This window comes from Dasypus novemcinctus, chromosome 3, assembly GCF_030445035.2.
Source record: "Dasypus novemcinctus isolate mDasNov1 chromosome 3, mDasNov1.1.hap2, whole genome shotgun sequence".
In the NCBI taxonomy this organism is placed as follows: Eukaryota; Metazoa; Chordata; class Mammalia; order Cingulata; family Dasypodidae; genus Dasypus; species Dasypus novemcinctus.
Genome location: NC_080675.1, coordinates 161,876,957 through 161,882,939, shown reverse-complemented (window position 1 = coordinate 161,882,939; position 5,983 = coordinate 161,876,957). Strand labels below are relative to the sequence as shown.

The window sequence follows — 5,983 nt, the reverse complement described above, 5'->3', positions numbered from 1 at the left end:
ATGTGATTATTTATAGAAACTTGGCTTGCAATTGCCTTAAACTGGAAGCATCCCACATTGAGGGCAATTGGGCAATAAACAAACTATGGATCATCTATGAAATGGAATATTACTCAGCAATAACAATGAACATTTGAAACTGGCAACACAGATGAATATCAAATGCATTATACTAAAGAAGCCAAAACTCAAAATAGTACAGATTATTTGACTATATTTATATGACTTTCTCAACAAGGCAAAATTTTAGGGATAGAGAACAGAGAAATAAAAGCCAAAGGTTAACTGTACGGGGGAATAGATTCACTGCAAATAGGCAAAGAGAAATTTAGAGAGATTATTATGAACAGTTCTGTATTTTAATTGTGACTGTAGTTATAGGACTCTTAATATTTGTCAAAAATTATAGAAAGTGAGTTTTATTATATATGTTAAAAATGAAGGTAAAAATATCATGGGAAAGATATGGAGGAAAAATCCAGTCTTTGCAAAAAAAATAGAACAGAGAATGTGTGTGGGACAAAAATTCAGATATTCTCAAATACAATAAGCAATTTTTCTTTAAAAATAAGGATTTATGTAAATATCCAAAGGGAAAATCAGTAAAATCTATGTATAATGACATTTTATACATAAATACATATTTCAGACTTCTCATAGAAAAATGACCTCACCTTGATTTTGTCAAATTTGTCAATATAATTTCTTCCCTTTAATTATCGGTATATGATGCATTTATCATATATGTAATTATTGGTATACCTAGGTTTTAACCTATCAACTTTCTGTTGTTTTTTTAACTTGTACCTTATGCACTTTCTTGCTTTATTTTCTCTTCTTTTGACTTCATTAGGATTTTTTTATTATTTAGCTTTATTTCCACTATTGTTTTATTAGTTATAATTTTAAAAATGCTAGATGTTACTATTACAGGGTTTAGAATATATACCTTTAACTTAACATAGACTCTCTTTAAATAATATTATACCAATTTAAATATAGTGTCAAACCTTCAAAAGTATACTTTCATTACCTCCCAAATTCTTTGTACTTCTGTTGGCATACATTTTATTTCAACATGTTTTAAACTCCACAATATGTCATTACTATTTTGATTCAGACAACCAATTAACTTTATTGTATGTGAGTATATAAAATATCATGCATGAGGAACTGTAAATAAAATTTTCTTTATCATCTATATCATTTGTTGCAATTTTCTTTGTTTATATCCAAATGTTCCTCTGATACCTTCTTCTTCTATCTAAAGAACTTTCTTTAACATTTCTTGTAATGAATTGTAATGAATTCCGGCTATGAATTTTTTTAGCTTTTGCTGGTCAAAATAGCTTTGATTTTGATTTCATTTTGAAGATATTACTTTAAGGTTTTTTTTGTCTGTACTTTAAAGATGTTGCTCCATTGTCTTCTGGATTGCATACTTTATTATGAGAAGTCTGCTATAATTCTATTTGTTTCTTTTGTAAATAATATATTTTTAAAATTTTGTCTGGCTAAGATTTTCTCTTTACTTTTGGCTTTCAGCAATTTTGTTACGATGTGTCTAGGTGCTCTACCCCCACCTGACACCCTCATTTATACTACTTGGATTCTCTGAGATACTTCCGTGCGTATTAAGACAGGAGTGACTTCCTTTTGTGGCTTGCTATATACTAAGTGGAGGAAGATCACCCCCAAATTAGTTTTGGCTTTTTCTACTTCCCTTCCTTGAAGCTGCACAGAAAACAGGAAATCAACAACAAAAACTCACAAACTTAATTGTTTTATGTATATAACCCTACAAAGAGAAAAATACTACATACTACAAATCCTAGATATTTCTGCCTTTCTCAGTCAGCCCAAGACAAAACAAATGACCAAAATATAGTATAAAACTTTGGGTACCCAAAATCTGGGTCACTAGAAAGGAACTAATATCTGAGTCAATGCAAAGAAAAACTGTGTCATTGAAACAAACACATTTAACCCACATAAAACAAAAAGTTATCAAAATATAAATGAGATTATAACTGTCAAGCAATTAAGCAAAACATAATAGTGAATGTTACTCCACTGTGTAACTAAATAAAAAAAAAAACACCCTCCCCACACAAAGAAAAAAACCCAAACCCTTATTTATTATAAAGGAACAATTTATAATACTATAGATGCTGCAAAGCACCTAAAACCTTAGAGCAGTTCTCTAAAAACCCTACAACTCAAATCCAGTCCTTGAGTGTGTCAGCAACACCTGGGAGCTTGTTCGAAATGCAAATGCTTGGGCTCTACTCAAAACCTACTAAATCATCACTAGGTGACTATATAGACATGAAAGTTTGAAAACACTGCTCTAAAAGATACTCAGGATATCAAAAAAATTCCTGGATTTGATTAAAAATGTCTGTGGAAGAGAAAAAGGTTGTATTTACCCTGGAGATGTCAACACAGCTGTTGGGACACACACATTCCTAATGCACAAGATTGCTGATAGCATTTGTATCCATCTTGTATCCTGTTATCAGGCTCCTCCGCTTGTCTACATCTGCTGTCCACAGATAAAGTTAGCATTTTTGAAATGAGTAACTATATCAATCTATTTGTGCTAATCACCTAGTATCTCTTTTCTGTCTGGGTAACAATGTGTGTGAATCCGCATAACCCAAACTGATCTCAGAATTTACTGATTTTTTTTTAATTGAGAGAAAGAGTAGCAGAAATGTACATTTTTTGGATTACATTGAACTCAAGAGACTAAAAATTAATAGTATAAAAACAGTTTAGTTAAAACTGTGGTTTCCATATTCATTCTTAATCATAACTGTGCTTTCTGAAACTGACTTCAGTTTCCTTCTTCAACTGTAATTTAAAATGCAAATAATAAAGTTATTTAAATTCCAAGTGATTATGCAGTGATATTTTTTCAAAGAAAGAAAGCCTCTTTTTGCTAAAAGAAATGTTTGAAATGTAAGGACCTATTAGAAGAGAAAAAGCATATTGAATAGAATTATGAAAACAGTGCCTTTTTTTTTGCGTTTGAAAAACTTATGATTTGACATTTTTTGTTTATCTTTCAAAATAAATAGTACTTACCTTTGCCAAAGAGGATCTTGGTAGCTTAACTATAGATAAATTCTCCCATAGAGTAACAGATAAACCTATGGGAGAAAAGCATATCTATAGACAGATTCTTCATCTAACATTTTTCTTTGTTAAATGCTTGATGAGTCAGCCTAAATGTACACCAAATGTGTATTTGAGGATTATGGATCTAGTGTTTCAGCACCTCTGTTTGGAAGGAGGCTTTCAGAGGTTATATCACAGTTTACTTACTCATGTTTTCTGGAAGAACAGTAACAAGTGACAAAATAATTAAACTGAAATCTACTTAGTTGCAAAAAGAGAAGTCCCTGTTCAGGTCAGCTAGAAAGATAAAATTTAGTATGGGGATGAAAATAATCTTAGATCTTTTAGTGCTAATCATAATGAACACATTTCATACAATATACCTTTGAATATTTAAATTATAGTGAGTAAAATTAACACAGTGGTTTGTAAATGGGATTGTGACCAAAAGGAGTAGTCTAGGGATGTAAATATCAATGGAAAGAAAGCTAGAGAATAAGCTAGGGACTGAATAATGTAGTGAGCCCAGAGGTGGATGAGGATTGTGGTTAATAGTACAAATATAAGAATATTCTTCTATGAACGGGAACAAACGTACATCACTTTTACAAGGTGGTAAGATTATGTTTAGGAAAATACAATTAATGTAAATTATGGTCTATAGTTAACAGCAATATTGTAATACTCTTGCATCATTGTCATAGAAGGTACTGTGTTAATAATAGGGGGTATGGAAAGAATATGCCAAATGTATGCTGTGGACCATGTTTGGTGGTAATGTTCTCTAGTGATGTGTGGCAAGTGTATCACAGCAGTATAGTATGTTGGTGGAGGGGTTTGTATGGGAATTCTGCACATTTTCACGAATGTTTTGTAAGTTCACAACTTCTCTAATAAAAAATATATATTAAAAAATCTTCAGTGGACAGAAAGTAATATACTAGGTTTTAATTTCCCTACTGAACTAATTCTGAAATTATTACAAATATAATGTATCTACTCAATTAATCCAATTCAATCAAATCCACATATTTTTATGTGTTTGTAGTTAGAATTTAGAGAGGTGATCGTTCATGTTTTGGCTTTTTAACACCATCATTTACTATTTGAAAATAGGAGTAGAGAAAGTCCAAAATCTGAAAATAAGACTTTATTCATTTGGCAATGTAACAATATGCAAAGATTTTCCCAAATTTCCAGTCAGAAAAGCATTTTTTAGTGCTGACCCAAAGATCCAACTGTTTTTTGGAACTTCTTTATAGAAGGGCAAATGGGAAATGGCTCAAAGCAGGAAGAATTTGGGAAGTCATAAATTTAAATAATATCTTGCTATTACGTTATTTTATACATGAACTTTAGACTCTCTGAGTATGTGGTCATTTAGGAGAGTTGCGGCTAGTTTGTTTAAGGAAAATATTCACTAATGAAAATATGAGTTTAAGAGCCAAAAGTTAGGACTTGATTCACAACTCTGTCCTTATTATTACCTTTATGATTTGGAGTCCATTCCTTATCATAATTGACTGGCTTTTACAAAGTAGCCTAGTTGGTTACAAACAAACAACAAACAAAACCTAACTATCATTTCTCAACTTTTTGGCTAAGATCAAGTGTAGTACCTGTTCTTATCAGTTTAATACCTGATACATTCATTATCCAAAGACAATATATTGTTTCCACTGGACCATGCATCAACCTGGTATTGCAGTGTCTCTAGGAATAGTGCACCCCTTTGGGGACAAAATAACAACAACAACAACAAAAACAAAACAAAACAAAAAAGAACACAAAAAGCAAAAAAAGTCCTTTTTCTGCCAGCTTTAGATATGGGGGTAGGTAGAACCAGAACCAGGATATTATCAGTTCATAGATCTGTTTCTTCCAAGTGTCATTCTATGGTAGGTGTTCTTAACCTTTTTTGTTCCACCCCCCTTTGCCTATCAGGTCAAAACCACAGACCCCTTACTAAGTCCACACTATACTGTGTATTATTTAATATATATATCATATCTGCACTAATATGTCTCCACATGAATAATGTTGTTTTGAATTTCAATTCAAACTTACAGACTCCTTAAGAGGCCTTGCTCTATGGTGTGCAGAATCTGCCCACATGTAGTTTTCCTACTCTAATACTATTTGAATTGGTGGATTTAATTATGTCTTTAGAAATTAGAAATTAATGAACTGCATATTGAGCTAAAATATTATTTTTTAATTAGCAAATGGTGAAACATATTTATATACAGTAATGCAGTTGTCTTCCTGGTTTTAACAAGTTGCTTAGCATATAAGTGAGACTATTCACTATCCCTAGGGAATATTCAGTAAATAAATAAAAGAAGGAAAGCAGGAAGAGATGGGATACATGTAGAGAATAGCAGGTGGTCTCATTTTGATTGATTTCATTGTGAATAAAAATGAGAAACTTAAAACTCAGAGAAATTTGTGTGATTTCTTTACTTTCAAATTTCTTAATTTGTGTTTCATAACTCAGAATTTAGTCTAACTTCTGGTCATTCTATGAGCTAGAGAAGAATGTGTAGACTGTCGTTCTTAGATAGGGTATTCTATAAATGTCAATTAGATCAAGTTGATTGACAATGCTGTTCAGGTCATCTCTATGCTTACTGGTTTTCTATTTGAGTTATTATTTATTACAGAGGGGTGTTCAAGTGTCCAACTCTAATAGTGGGCTTATTTACTTCATCCTTCATTCTATAAGTTTTTGCCTTATGTATTTTAACACTCTGTTGTTTGCTTCATAAACATCTCGAGTTGTCATGTCTTTTCATTGAATTGATCCTATTATATTTATGCAATGCCTCCTCTTTATTCCTGTTAAATTTCCTTGCTATGA

At 31.5% G+C, this 5,983-nt stretch overlaps 1 pseudogene; it reads left to right on the top strand.

The window, feature by feature from the left end:
- Positions 1 to 4,703: 4,703 nt before the first annotated feature.
- LOC111766465 (U2 spliceosomal RNA) lies at positions 4,704 to 4,856 on the top strand (annotated as a pseudogene).
- Positions 4,857 to 5,983: the final 1,127 nt, after the last annotated feature.